At 44.9% G+C, this 15,861-nt stretch overlaps 1 protein-coding gene across 5 annotated transcripts in view; it reads right to left on the bottom strand.

Annotated features, from left to right (window-relative positions):
• Mgat5 (mannoside acetylglucosaminyltransferase 5) overlaps positions 1–15,861 on the bottom strand; it is a 283,416-nt gene that overhangs the window by 210,962 nt on the left and 56,593 nt on the right. For 2 of the 5 annotated variants that reach the window (XM_006529056.4, XM_030255028.1), the window contains exon 3: positions 4,510–4,566. The exons of the other annotated variants lie outside the window; for them this stretch is intronic. The gene's annotated coding sequence lies outside the window, so the exon portion shown is untranslated. The remainder of the gene's footprint in view (positions 1–4,509; positions 4,567–15,861) is intronic. 5 annotated transcript variants of the gene reach the window in all.

Below are 15,861 nucleotides of genomic sequence, written 5' to 3'. Positions count from 1 at the left end.
AGTCAAATATAAGGCAACACAAGCAAATTGCAGTCTGTCTGGTCAGTGAAGTCCAGCGATGGAACAGTCCTTTCTTGCCATCACTTGGGAAACTTCCAAGTCTCAAGGCCTTATTAATGTGTCCCCTTTCCCTTTAAGAAACTGAGTATTTCTGAAAAGGCAAAAATGATAGAGAAGAGAGGGGCAGAGTATGGAAACATGAGGGATGCTCTATGACATATTTAGGAAAACTTTTATATGCATGCGCGCACATGCACAGTGCAGCATCTACTTTGCATGCATGTGGAGGTTAGAAGACAACCTGGACTGTCACACCCTTGAGCTTACCAAACAGGCTAGGGGCTGACTGGCCAAGAACCCCAGAGATCAGCCTGGTTCCTTCCAGTGCTGAGACTGCAAGTGCGCATCACCTTTCAGATTATTACTGTTCTATTATTGTTATTATTTCCATGGGTTCTGGGGATTAGAACTCAGGTACTCATGCCTGCACAGCAAGCACTTTACCAAGTAAGTCATCTCTTGGTTACTGAGTAAGCCCAATCATTAATTTACCACTCTGTAAGACCTGGGTAAAAGGTGGCTCAGTGTTTTAAGGGTATGTTTAAGGGTGTGTATGTTGTTGACAAACAAGCTAATTTTGTGCACAACCTTCTGCCTCCCTCACCCAACATTTGGTATTTACCCCCAAAACAACAGGAAACGAGAGAGAAGTGACTACTGGGGCTTAGGATGCTCAGCCAGGTCTGATCTTTCCATTCCCATGAAAGAACAGGGAAACTGCCAGTAGCCCTCCCCCAACCTACCCCCAGGTCACCTGCACTGAGGCCAGTCACCAGAAGGAGCCCTTTGCTTAGGGATTCTCCTTTTTGTGGTTGTCTTAATTAGAGACTAAGAACTGGAGGCTAAGAACAAGATATGGTTTTACAAAAACTATAGTACAAAACTTTTAAAGCATCTTTGTGGGCTGTGTGGTCATTGCTCACACAGTAGGTAGGTGCGTGCCTATCATGCACAGAAGCCAGGTTACATCCCTAGAACTATATAAGCTAGTTATGGTGTTGCCTATAATTCTAGCACTTTGAAGGTAATGGCCAGAGGATCAGAAAATAAGGTCAGTCTCAGCTACACAGGAGTTTCAGGCTAGCCTGGGCTGTATGAGGCCCTGCCACTCACAAAGTTCAGCCAAGAAAGGCCAAGCAGGCATAAGGAGTTGGGTGGAACTATAGCCACTCAACTGTTCCTTCCCTGGATGGTGAGCTTCCTGGCTGCCTAGACTCTGCTGTGGACCTTGGAACTATATAATTTCTTAGCTTTTCTTTAGTGGGACAAAGTCCAAGACCTGAGGACTAACCCAACTTTCATAAAGGGGAGCCTGATCCCCAGTAGCAGGGAGGGGTGGGGAAAGCCAGTTTTTGATGCACATATGCACGTGTTATTTTGAGTGCCAAATAGAAGAATAAATAAGGTACTGGAAATAAGAGCATATCTAATCTCTGTTGTTCAGAATATTCCTAAATAGTTAGATCAGCCATTCTTTGTCCACATTCCCCAACCTACCTACCTCATTTGTCCCACTAAAGAAAAGCTAAGAAGTTATATAGTTCCAAGGTCCACAGGCTTCCATTCCTTAGGAACCAATATGCTTTGAACAGCCAGCTTGGTTTAATATAGTTTATTTTTGCACGATGCATGGTGCATTGGCATGGCAGTGGAATGAATAATATACAAACTTTCTTTATTGCTCTCATTAAGTACATATCTGGTCATTCCCAAACTTTTTGAATTCATTCATTTCTAAACGCTACGAGACCAAATCAAATGAGTTTATTTAAGATAAATCTAAAGACAGGTGTATTGACTGCTTTTCTCCTTGCTGGGACCAAGACCCAACAAAGGCAACTTAAGTATTTTGGCTCACAGTTTTAGAACACAGCCAGCCATGGAGGGGAAGTCTCCAGGGTAGGCATGTTGAGGCATCTGGACACAATGCAACCCCAGTCAGAAAGTTAGGAGCAATGAATGGATGATGGTGCCCAGCTCATTCTTTTCTTTTCTTTTTCTTTTCTTTCTTTTTCTTTTCTTTCTTTCTTCCCTTCCCTTCTTCCCTTCCCTTCTTCCCTTCCCTTCTTCCCTTCTCTTCTTCCCTTCCCTTCTTCCCTTCCCCTTCCCTTCCTTCCTTCCTTCCATCCTTCCTTGAATATCTTATTCAGTCTAGGGGTAGTGCCGCCCACATTCAGTGTGGGTCTTCCCTGTTCAGTTAAATCTTCTCTGAAGATGTCCTCACAGCTATGTCCAGACCTGTGTCTCCTAGAGATCCATTCAAGTTGACGACGAAGAGTGACCATACATACAACTGATAAATTGAGTGGCATTGCTAATAATATGACTGGCCTTTTGCAAATGCATGTCACCTTAGAGAATACTAGTCTATTTTGGGGGTTGGTTTGTTTGTTTGTTTGTTTGTTTGTAACTGGAGAGCAAGGAGATGGCTCAGTGGATGACCATCTGTTGACAAACTTTAGGACCCATACAGTGGGAGAATACTAGCTCCTGTTCGCTGCATGTCGTTGTCCTCTGACATCCATAAGTACCCTATGGTGCACATGTAAACATACATGTACTCATCCACATATGTACATGTGTACACATACGTTAAAAAATGTTTTAAAGAGACATTCTTAAAATTGACCCAAGGGAGGCTAGGGAGTTACTTGACAGTTAAGAGCACTTGATGTTCGTGGAAAGGACCTGGTTCAGTTCCCATATGGTGGCTCACAACCATCTATGACTCCAGTTCCAAGGGACCTAATACCCTCCTTTGTCTTCAGCAGGTACCAGGCATGCATGTCATAAAGATATACATGCAACAAAATACCCATACCCATAAAATAAAAAATTTTAAGAAAAGAAAAAAAAATTGAACCAAGATTCTGAAAGCTCTAGAACAAACTGCTCTTTTAGTGAGTCCTTGAGTCTCTTGACCTATCTTCCCAAGAAGAAATTACTAGGAAGCCAGCAGCAACACTAGTAGGAAAAGCAAGAAACCTTCTCAAAATATACCACAAGTCCTTTTGCCTTAAAATAAGAGGTGCCCCTGACCAGCTGAGATTCGTGGACTTTTGTTGAATGAGGACACTCAAGACTCTAAGGCAGTAGCTAAACTCTGAGCCATGCAAGAAGTTGCCAAGCCTGTAGGCACCGACCTCCTGGGGGTTGGCAGGGTAGCAGGCAGGAGTGGGCCATATGGAACCAACAACAATTGATAATACCTATCATTGTAGACTTGACCCTACAATGGTCAGGGAGTCCGGTGGAAGGAAGGGAGAGACAAAAAGAGGAAGAAGAAAGGTAGAGCTAGCCTACTCCTAGTGAGTCATGCCAACATCTGGGGTCTTCTTTATCTAAGGGGACCCTTCTCTTGGCTAAGATGTAGCAAGAGGTGTCTTAAGTAAACTGTATAGTAATTCCTAAAGCAAATCTAAGAGGAGAAGAAAGAGGAAAGATTGCCATACATTTCTGAGAACTAACATTAATGACACTCACATGCATCTATGCAAAGGTTTACTCACCAAGCTGATAGGGTCCAGCACAAATATAAGTCCATGTAAAAGCTTAGTGTCCCATATCCTACCAGGAACTAGAGAAGGGGTCTTCAGATAGCTCTCCTAGCATTCCAGTGGCGCACAGACACCTGAACATACCCCAGCCAGTTTTTCTCTTTGGGTGTGTTTGGCTACTGGCTTCCTGTCATTCCTTAGGGCTTCTATTTATAGCGCTCATCAGTCTGTAGGACACCTCGGTGACTCCAGGGCTGTGGCCTTCTTCTAGAACTTGCCTTATTCGGAATGTTGGGCTCTGTGCTAAGTCCTGATTTTCAATCTGCTTCTTCTCCCTTTCACACAGTGTGAGCAACTCACCAGTCCACCTTGCAGGAGAGACAGAAGCCCAGAAAATGCTAGAAGGTCATAATCAGAGGGATAGTATTAAGACTAGGAACACGAAGCCCTGTGTGCCTTTTGCTCTCTATTTAAACCTAAACCTCATGTTGGGACCCTGAAGTTAGACTCGTGGGGTCAGTGACCTTCTTCTCTGCTTCCCATAGTGACTTGTTTAGCTGACCTATGGAGGATGGTGGCTAAACCCAGGCTTGGGTTGGGGCTGCCAGAGTCCAGGCCCTGACCCTGACAGCACAGCTCTGGGGACAGACTTACTAAGGGCAGTGTCCCTGGGACTTAAAACACAGGAGGAGTTCAATACCTTCATATTCACTGACTGGGCAGTTTTTATAATTCAAGGTCAGGACAACTTAAAGAGTTCTATTTGAGACCCTGCCTTCAGCTTCTTGGAGCAGCTTCCTGGTTCCACCTGGCTCTAACTCTCAGTCTCTACTGCTATCTTCACTTTCTCCTTTAGGATGTGCAGGGTTCCCTTCTCCGCGGCTGGTTTCCCTTTTCACCTTCCATTGTCTCTGCTCCCCTATAGCCTTGGGGCTTCATGCTTCTTGCTTACCACAGAGTTTTCTTTTGAATCTCCTCACCCAGCTTCCTGAAATATAATCTCCGAGGTCTAGGAAACAAGGATAGAAAGGCAAAAAGGCGCAAATTAGCATCTCCAGTAGGGACAGGAGAGATAAGAGGAAATCCGCTCAACAATAGTGAAGGCTAGACCCCAGTGGCAATAGTGAAGGCTAGACCCCAGTGGCATTCACTCCCAAATTAAAAAAAAAAAAAAAAGGCTTGGCTCAGTGGGTAAAGGAGCTTGCTATCAAAGCTCCTTTAAGAGTTTGTTCTCTGAGACACAGAGGAAGAAGAGAGACTTCACCAGTTGCCTTCTGACTTCCATATGCACACACACACACCCATAATATAAAACTATAATAGTGAAAATTAAAAGGTAAGTGTGTGGGCTTAGGGATCTAGCTCAGTCAGAGTGCTTTCCTCGCAGATATGAAGCCCTGGGTCAGCTCCCCAGACTCATGTAAACCAAGCATGGCGGTTCATAGCTGTAATGACAGCACCGGGGTGATGGGAAGAGGAAGATCAGAAGGTCAAGGCTATCCTCGGCTACACAGTGAGTTCAAGTTCCAGGTCAGCCTAGGCTACAAGAAACACTTTAAAAATAAAAATGAAAAAGCAGAGGCTGAGAGGATGGCTTTGGGGGGGGGGTAGGTGCAGGAGGGGGGCAAAGTGCCTGCCTGGCAAGCAGGAAGGCTTGAGTGTCAGGAGCACCAGTGTTTCATGGGCAAAGGAGAGAAGAAGATCCCGAGGGCTCTCTGCGCAGGCAGCCTCACTGAGTGGAGCTGAACATAGCTCTAGCTTGGTGAGAGACCATGTCTCAAAAACTAAAGCAGAGTGAGAGGGGGTAGGGGAGAGCACAGTAGCTAAAGACATCCAACATCAACCTCTGGCCTCCATATGCAAACACACACACACACACACACACACACACACACACACACACACGCGCGCGCGCACTAAGGATATCCTCTCACACAGTCATGCATCCAGAGTGCCTGCATTCACTCTTCTTTTTAGAAATGATTTCATGATAGCAAGACCTTCTCAAAGGGTGAGGGTGGGGGCTGCCCAGCCCAACAGATGGCAAGAATCAAGAGAACTGAATGAGAGATCAGGAGACAGAGAATCTCCATAGAGACTGCAGACATCATTAAGAAAAGTCCTGCAAGAAGAGGGTCCTGGTCTTTCATAGATGGGTGCAGGTATCCACTACTCGGCAAAAGGCTTCCTGGCACCCCAGCATGCTTGGGTATAAGGCCTGAGTTTGTGTTCTAAGGTACCCCCCACCCCAGCAAAGTTACACATTCCTCAGATGAAGCGACAGAAGTTCAGATAGGTGCAAGATACATTCGTACATGTGTCTACTGGCCCTGGAAACTTCCAGCAGCACACAGAGACACTTCAACAGAGGTCAGGTCTAAGGAGTTCCATCTTCCACCCTCAAGAGTTGGAAGAAGTGCTGTGACTTGACCAGAGCCACAAGCAGGAGGGAACTGCTGACAGTGCAGAAGTCCCCTGAAGTTCCTGCTCTCCTCTGGGGCTTCCGCACACCCTTGCTGCAACAGGCAGCTTTAGGGTCTCCGTAAAACCACATTCTAGTCTTCAGTGGGGAGAAAACAATTATTTTAAAAATCTTTTTTTTTTTTGAGACAAGATCTCATGTATCCCAGGCTGGTCTATATTGGAGGATGGATATAATCCTCTGGCCTCCATCTCCTGGACAGGGTTGTAAGAATAAACCACAACATCTAGTTTTGGAAAAGTATTCGTTTATATATGATGCATAAATATATGTATAAGGGCATGAGAGAGAGAGAAAGAGAGAGAGAGAGAGAGAGAGAGAGAGAGAGAAACAGACAGACAGACACAGACAGACGGAAAGCATGTGGAGGTCAGAGGTTACCTCAAGTATAATATGTCCAACCCATCTTGTCTGAGACAGTTTCTAGTTCTTTATTGCCTTGCGCACCAAGCTATCTGGCCCCCAGTTTCTAGGCCTCTCTTTTTACTGCTTCCCGTCTGGCCTCAAAAGTGCTGAGGTGACAGTTTGCTGCTGTCTGTGGCTTTAACATGGGTTCCCAGGCTTCATACGCCGGTACTTACCCCGCAGCCAAAACGTTTCTTCTTCTTTTTTTAATGCAAAAATGAATGTTGTTGCTGAGCCATCTCTCTGTGTTAGAGTGGTTGCTAGTTCACATGAGAAATGAGAAAAAAGGTGGGTGAGAGGGCAGGGAAGAGGGAAGAGGAGAGAGAAGGGAGCAGGAGGTTGGCACAGCTCTCACGTCAAAGGGCACACACAATGATTTGCTCTGGAGCCAAGTGTGCGTGAGCACCACCCAGAATCAGAGGGTCAGTAACCATAGATACCATGTTCCCATGAGGAAACAGCTGTATACATTTTTTATAGTGGCCAAACAGAAAGGCATAAGCCAGCACTTTGTAAATACACTACTGCAGCACTGGGTAAACAGTTACAGTAACAGTCGGAAGTCTCTACTATAGGCCCCGGATGCCACCCGATGACATCCTTAGATTCCGGCTGGGGAAGGAAGAGGTCTGATAGTCATTCCTAAAGTTACATAACACTCACGAGGATGTCAGGTCAGACCCCAGAAATGGGCAAAGAATGGATAAAAATAGCCTAGGATGATTTGGCGCTAGACCTGCAACATTCCAACTCTTCAAAATTGGAGTCAGAATTAGGCATCGGCCTTGAACAGCATTTTTTTTCTGGGAATTTCAATTCAACATGGGCCTCAACAACCTTACAGAGCAGTCTCTGGGGAATATGACTTTTTTTTTTCTTCTCCTCATCACAGATCTTCAGCTTAAGAAAGCCAAGTGTTTAAACACTGGAATAAGCAAGCTCTGAGTATTTCCTACCTGCTAAGAATACTGCAGGAGAATCCAGCCTGTACAAACCTGGTTCCAAATGGCAGAGTTTAGCCCTAACAATGGAATGACCTGGGGTTTTTAAGAACAGAGATTCCAATCCTACAAGATGGCTGAGCCGGAAATGGCACTCACAATCATGTATGGCGAAGGAGCCTTTGACTTAACACACTGACACACTTACACACACACACACAAATATGTACTACAAAATTTTAAACAGAAGACAAAGACAAAATAATTGGTTTATTACAGCTGAAACATTCTAGTGTCCTGCCTGCAACCCCACAGTCAAGAAAGTGGCCCTCCCAAATGACAGCCGGCATTTCCTTGTGCACCTGCTAGACCCTGGGCTTTTATGCTTTCATTTAACACACGTTTGTATGCACTGATTCAAACAACTTGTCTCAACCAGACCAAAGAGCCGTACAGAGGGCAAAGACCACAAACCTCCCCATGGTGTGTACACAGATCTCTGGACAAGAACAAGCTCACAGCTCACAAAGGCTCCTTATTAAGAGCAGCTGTGGTGTCCATGATGTGGCCTAAGAGGCAAAGGACCTTGCCATGCAAGCCTGAGGGCCTAAGTTCAATCCCCAGGTCCCCAGTGGAGAGAACCAACTCTGCAAAGCTAGCCTCTGACGCCACACATGTGCCTTGGCATGCATACCTACATGTACTGCCTCACCCCCACCCCCACCCCACACCAATAAAAATGAATGAAGGCAGTCCCATAACAAGGTTTAAAAACACAGAAGTTGTAAGTTCCCAACACAGAAATGAAAATCTGATTTACTCAGGTTTTTAAAATTTGGGTTTGAAATCAAAATTACTTTCCGGAGGATCCAGGCATTATCTTAATGTCAGGTTCACAGACATGTATTTTATGAGCACAGGACCTGCCTATTTACGAACTCTGAGAAGGATTCGTAAGAATCACAGAGGACGAGAGAGAAGATGCAGACATGTTCCCAAATGGGGTAGGAGAGAGGAAGCAAGGAGCCCTGGGAACGGGCCCAGAGGCCCAGGAAAATGAGAGCAATGACTCTTCAGGCATCTTCATTCCACTGGCCTGCATCTTTATACCAGGAAGGATGGAGGCAGAATGTCCAGCATGGTTAGGGAGACAGTGAAGTACCTAAAAGCATGTAAGTAAAGATGGCCATGGGATACATGCTTTTATCCACAGCGCTGGGCAGGCACAGGGGCTCACTAGACAACCAGTCTAGCATACTTTGGTGAGTTCCAGAATTCCAGAGAAAGACTTTGTCCAAAATTAAAACTGAGCGTATTCAGGGAGACAGCTCGATGGTTACTTGGGGTGTAAGCATGGGAATAGGAGTTCAGACTCCCAGGAACTCAAGTAGATGCTAGGTGAGCATGGTGGTCCACCTATTATTCCAGGCTTGCAAGTCAAAGACAGGGGACTCCCCAGAGTAAGCTGGCTAGTGAGACTGCCCTATCATGGAGCTCTGGGTTCGACTGAGAGAGGACAGTTCTCAGTATCCACCTCATTCTACACACACACACACACACACACACACACACACACACGTGCATTTATACATGCATGTCACACAAATGAAAAAAATCGAAATAGATGAATCCTGGAGAGTATCTGAGGTTGCCTTATGGTCTTCCCAAACATGTGCACAAACGCTCACACACAGACACACACTCATTAACAGCAGCAGGGGGACAGAGGACAGCAGTCACTGTAGCCAAGCGTTCCTCCCACAGCGCTTACCATCCATCATCCTTGGCCAGTACAGGCCTTGATGGTATGGGACAAATCTATTCAGACAAAGACTATGACATAGCCTGTCACTTGTAGGAAGGAAACAAGATTTATAACCCAGCATCTGGAACTCCACTCTCTACGGACAAGGAGGTAACTCAGAATGATGCCACTGACAGAGATTCATGCCATTTATACAGCCTCACTAGGCCTTGTTCTTTAGGCTGATGACTCCCAGCCTACTCAAGAGAAAGTTGAAACGTGCCATAGTAATACAGCCTTTCTCTGTCGCGCTGCCTTCTTCACACTCACAATGCTAACTAAGCTCACCCTGTTTCACCACATCCATTGTCCTGGGTCTCCTGTCCTTTCGGGTGTGTGTGTGTGTGTGTGTGTGTGTGTGTAGCATATGAATGTGTATAGTATATGCATATGTGAGCATGTCTGTTAAGTATGTAAACCCACTCGTGGTTGGATGTGCATGTATGTGCATACGCATGTGGAAATGGAAGCCAAGAGACAACAACAAGATTGAATGTCAAGAGCACTGCCCCCATCTCCTTTGAAACAGGGTCTCACACCAACCTGGAGCTTGATGACTAGGCTAGGCTGGCTGGCCACGGAGCCCCAGGAATCTGTCTGTCTCTTTTCTTTCCAGTGGTAGAATCACAGGTATGTTCCACCACACATGGTGCTTTTACAGTGGGTACTGGGGACAAAGTTTTTGTCATCATTTTGCATAATAAATACTTTACCAACTGAGCCATCTCCCAGGCCTGGCAGGATTTTTCTACTATGACTCCTCCTGCCCAAGTCACAACCCAAATCATGAGGGCCGAAATGGTCCCTCTCCCCTTCCTCTCTCTCCTCCCTCTCCTCCCTCTCCTCCTCCCTCTCCCCCTCTCTCTTTTTACCCACCTAGTACCTACTGAAAATCACCCTGATTTGTTCACGAGAACTCCACAGACTTCTTTATCACATTGGCCCTGGTAAAGGCAGCAGGTAGGTGGAAAGTCCTTATTTTCAGAAGTTAAGAACCCTGTATCAAGTCAGGTTATTTGATTACACAAGGACAAAAAGGAGACAGAAAAAAAAAAAAAAAAAGATCAGCAACACACTAATAACTGGCAGTAGCTGCCATCATCCAGGAAGAATGGCTGTATTGGAGCAAACATGATGTCCTTGCAGAGACAACAGGAATTTCTATTTAAAAAAAAAAAAGGCACAAAGAATGAAGTTTTGGAGGTTTCTAGACAGGCTTGGCAGAAGCTCTGAGACTGCAGGATAAATCTCCTTGGAAGAAAATCTTCCTAAGCCCTGATAGCATGATAATTACAGCATCCTTCCCAAGTCCAGCCAGCCACACAGGTCTCAGCTGGGTGTGGTGGCATATGCCTAGAATCCCAGCACCTGGGATGTTAAGACAGGGAACCCTAACTTCTAGACCCCTGGGCTCTATAAAACCTTTGGGACCAACCTGGACTTCCCACGAGATTCAGCCTCTAGGAAAACCATCCCATTACATCTGTAATACCCCCAGGCCTTTTACTTGCTTAGGCTTTATGGGTAGTGGGAGTGCACAGGCTAAAGCAATCACCTATAGTGGTGTACACCTGTAATCCCAGCTCTCAGAAGTCAGTGGCAGGAGGATTGCTGCAAGTGCAAGGCAAGGGGGGGTTATAGTAGAAGACCCTGTCTCAATAAGCACAGTAACCAGTTCCCAATGTGAGACTACTTGTGATGTCCTAAGTACTTAATTACAAATACACTGACATGAGGGGCAAATGATTGTCAGATATTCCGAAAACATGCTTCTAGTGAATGGCTTTAAGACATGCCTTACTGGGCTGGGGATGCAGCTCAGTAGGGCCGAGGGGTAGAGTGCTTAGCAAGCACAATGCCCTGGGACCAATGCCTAGCACTGGACATGGCGGTGCAGCCATGTAATCCTAGCACTCAGAAAACTGAAACTCAAAGTCATCCTCGGCTACACAGTAAACTCAAAGCCAGGCTAGACCACCTGAGATCCTGACTCAAAAATACAAACGAAGACTCTCAACATTCATATCTGCTGCTTCCGTGGTTCATGAGTGCTCCTCATGACAAAGACCTCGCTGGTGTCTATGAGGTGCAGTAACTGCACACCCAGAGCATTCATCTGATGGCCCGTGGACACATGCATTCCTTATGCAAACAGCAATGGAAACTACCCAGGATGTACTGGAGTTCCTCCAGTCAAAGCTTCTAAGGAACCATTCCAGAGTTGACCTCCCAAGTAATCAGGGAGAAGAAGAAAACCCAGAGACTTCCGGGAAGCCCAGAAAGTACCAACAATTAAAGGCATAAAGAACACAAAACATAGCAATAATGTCCACCCACCAAAAGCAATCTATAGTATAGATTCAATGAAATCCCCATCTAGACTCCAACACAATTCTTTACAGACCTTGAAAGGTCATTTCTCAACTTCATACAAAAATACCCAGAATAGCTGAAACAATCTTGAGCAATAAAAGATCTGCTGCAGATAATCACCAGTCCTGATTTCAAGTTGTATACAGAGAGGTATTGTGATAAAAATTGATCAATGGAATTGAATTGAAGACCCAGGCATAAATTCACACACTTATAGACACCTGACTTTTGATAAAGAAGCCATGAATACAAACTGAAAATAACAGCATCTTCAACAAATGGTGCTTTTCTGACTGGATATCAGCATGTAGACAAATGCAAACAGATCCATGTCTATCACCCACCCTGCACAAAACTCAAGTCCAAGTGTATCAAAGACCTCCACATAAAACCAGATACACTGAACCTGACAGAAGAGAAAATGGGGACTTGGCCTTGAAACCGTAGGATACAACTTCCTGAACAGAACACAATAGCACAGGCATTAAGAGCAACAATTAATAAATGGGACATTCAGAAACTAAAAATCTTCTGGAAGGCAAGAGACCCCATCAATGGGACAAAACAGCAGCCTACAGAATGGGAAAAGATTTTACCAACTCCACACCCAATAGGGAACTAATATCCAAAATATATAAAGAACTCAAAAAACTAGATATCAAAATAAATAAATAAATAAAAATGGAGTACAGACTTAAATGGGATTTTCAATAGAGGAATCTCAAATGGCTGAGAAACACTTAAAGAAATGTTCAACATCCTTAGTCATCAGAGAAATGCAGATCAAAACGACTTTGAGATTCTGTCTTACACCTGTCAGAATGGCTAAGATCAGTAACACAGGTGACAGCTCATGCTGCCATGGATGTAGAACAAAGGGAACACTTATCCATTGCTGGTGGGAGTGCAAACTTGTACAGCCACTATGGAAATCAAATGGTGACTTCGCAGAAAATTGAGAATTGATCTACCTCAAGACCCAACCGCACCACTCTGGGGCATATACCCAAAGGGCACTTCATTCTACCACAAGAACTCCTGCTCAACTATGTTCACTGACACTGTTCATAATAGCCAGACACTGCAAACAGTCTAGATGATATCCCTCAACTCAAGAATGGATAAGGATAATTTGGTTAAAACGGAATATTTCTCATCTACTTTAAAAAGATGGCACCATGAAATTTCCAGGCAAAAGGATGGAACTAGAAAAAAAAATCATCTTGAACAAGATAACCCAGACCCAGAGAGACAAACATGGTTTGTATTCACTTGTAATTAGAAATGGAGGGGAAACAGGATCTGGGGGAGAGGGGAGGTGGGGGGGAGTTGGGAGGCAGAGGGGAAGTAGAAACTATGGTCAGGGTGTGTTATATGAGAAGAATCTATTTTCAATTTAAAAAATATTTACTAAACACACAAAACAAAATTAAATGATGTTGCAGTTGAGACAGGAGTGGGAAAGAAGACTCCTGTGACATTAACAGGAGATGTTACTAGAGAAGCTTATGGAATGGGGAGCAAATATTTTCCTGAAAAAGGAATAAATTTGTTCAATCCCCAGAATCAATGGAGAAAATAAGTTAGCTACTATCACTTAAGAGAAAGGGGAAAGGGAGTGGGTGGGGTAAACAAGACATGGTCACCCCTAGCCAGAATGGATACACCAGTCGCGCCTCGCCCCCCCAGAAGTTATCAATAGTCCACATTGGTAGAATGCAGAGGCAAAGTAGCTTTCAGTGAACACCAGGCCCAAACCTTTACCAGTCTGCCCTGATTCCCCAAAGGCTCCCGTGCATCACAGGAGTTGGGGATTGAGTCAGATCCATACATGACAGCTTGGTGGCCTCAGATGAGAGAGCAACAAAGCAAGGCTCAATGTGCACAGGAGACATTGAAGGAAGGTGGTGCTCTTTTCTCTTTAGAGATGGGGCTCCCAAGCAGTCCTGCCGATCCTAAACTCACTGTCGTCAGCTGACGATGGCTGAGGACATCGGCTCCTCCTGTCTCCTTCTCTGAGATAACGGACATGCACCAACAGTGCCTGAGGTCCGGTTTCTGTGGTGCTAGGAATGGAACCCAGGGCTCAGGCATGCTAGGCAAACACTCTACCAGCTGGCCCCAGCTCTACGATGACAGTATTCTTAGGAATGTAGTTAAATTTAAAAAATAATAGCTTAGCATTAAGAGCTTCAGAGTGGAGTGTAATGTTTACTTTCAAATCTATCACCAATTTTGGAAGAGACGAAAAGTATTAATTCCTCAGAAATGGTAGGCAAATAAGTTTCCTGGCGTGCTAATTTTTACCTTCTGTTAACCAAAATGTTTGAAGACAACTTTAATATGCCACACACACACACACACCAAAAAAAAAAAAAAAAAAAGACGCGCGCGCGCACACACACACACACACACACACACACATGCACGCGCCATTCATTCACAAAATACATTTCTGTCTCTTTTATACTTGCTCATTGTCAAAAGCAGCCCAGCAACCAACAATTACTTGTTAGGTTGTAATGTAATCCTCTCAGTGGGAGCGAAGGAGTGCAGCCATTAGGAGTATAAGAAGAGCGATGGGAGGGATGCTCAGGGCTTAGGAATGTTTGCTGCTTGCTCTTCCAGAGGACCTCAGTTTGGTTCCCAGCAACCACATGAGGCAGCTCACAACCACCTCTAACTCCAGCTCAAGGAGATCCAATATCCTCTACTGGCTTCCGTGAGCACCTGCATGCACACGTGTATACATATTTTAAAAAGTCTTTTTTAAAAAAGAGTTTACACAGAAAGGGGAGCTCAAGACGGAGACTCCCAGTCCTAGCCCAGCCTTCAAAACCACACAGTTCCCTGTTCCTGGTACCTTTCCAGAGCCGTCTTTGCTTCATCTCCTACAGTGGATCATAGGCATCCACAAATTGTATACGTGGGTGTGAGAACGTGTTCGTCTGTGTGCATGTATGTGTACATGCATGTAGAGGCTAGAGGCCAACTTCAGGCGTCATTTCTCAGGGGCTGCTCATCTTGCTTTTAGAGACAAGATCACTCACTTTACGTGGAACTCACCAATAGGCTAGGCTGTCTGTGTAATGCTGATGTGGGTACTGGGAACTGAACCCAGATCTTCTGGAAGAGCAGCAAGCATTCATAACTGCTGAGCTATCTCTCCAGCCCCCAGAGCGGCATTTTAAAGCTGTCGTACGCACACCCGTACGCACATTGTTATTTTGGGATACAGATTGATAACAACGCTAATCAAACTCATTCAACTCACAGGCAATTACTCCTCAAGGTGTCATTTCTTTTTCCTGCCTAAAATCAACTGACAGAGAGAAAAGGAAAGGCATGTAATTCAGCAGAGCAGAGGCTTCCTCTCAAGGTGGAGAAATTGACTCAAGAACAAATCAAGGTTTTCTGCTAAGGCATATTCATTAACCCGGCAGGAGGCGCGCCGCCATCTGGCGCCCCTGTCCAGAGGAAGACAGGCTGCTCAGGATCAAGTTTGAACCTGAAAGGCAAGCATGGCTATTTTTACTCTTAAAACAGAAAATCTATGCACAAACTACAAGAACTGTATATGCACCTGCATTAGCCATGCCAGGGACATTAACAGGACTGGAAAGCAGGATCCAACACCAGGATCCAGGAGAAGCCGGGGTTTCATTGCAATTGATTAAACAATCTCCCAGCAAACCCCACGGAGCTAGGTTAGCAACTCTTTAATAAGCTACAAAGACTTGAGGAATGCAAGCAGAGAAAACTGCCCGGGATCCATGGACACCAGGCAAACGGGCTCCAGGGCAAGTATAAGGCCACCCAACACATCTATCTGATGGGAACAACTATGAGACAGGCCCCTCTGCTTGGTTCACCTTGGGAAATTGTTTCTTTTAAAAGTTTGGATTCTAACATTTTCTTTTTCCAAGTGAAATTATTGCTTTCTTCCCACTGACCCCCAGGATAGTCATTTAATACTGCTTAATAATGACAATAATAACAATAATAATAAAAGACTGGTCAATGCTAGAAAAGAACAAAGAAAATTCAAATATCACTATTTTGTTCCATGGACTGAAAGTATGTAACAGAGAGATTTTGATATGAGAAGACTCAGCAAACAAAATGCTTATTGCCTAAGCCTAAGTAGGCTCTGAATTCGGTCCCCAAAATCCTCTTAAAAGCATGGCACAGTGTGAAAGGAAAAGAGCAAGTTCTCAGCATAAAGGAGACACATTTGCCCTAGAAGGACACAGGGCAGGGGATAACAGACACAGACAGGAGAGAGAGGATGAGGGAGGG

This window comes from Mus musculus, chromosome 1, assembly GCF_000001635.26.
Source record: "Mus musculus strain C57BL/6J chromosome 1, GRCm38.p6 C57BL/6J".
Lineage (NCBI taxonomy): Eukaryota > Metazoa > Chordata > Mammalia > Rodentia > Muridae > Mus > Mus musculus.
This window is presented reverse-complemented; position numbering and strand designations above follow the sequence as displayed.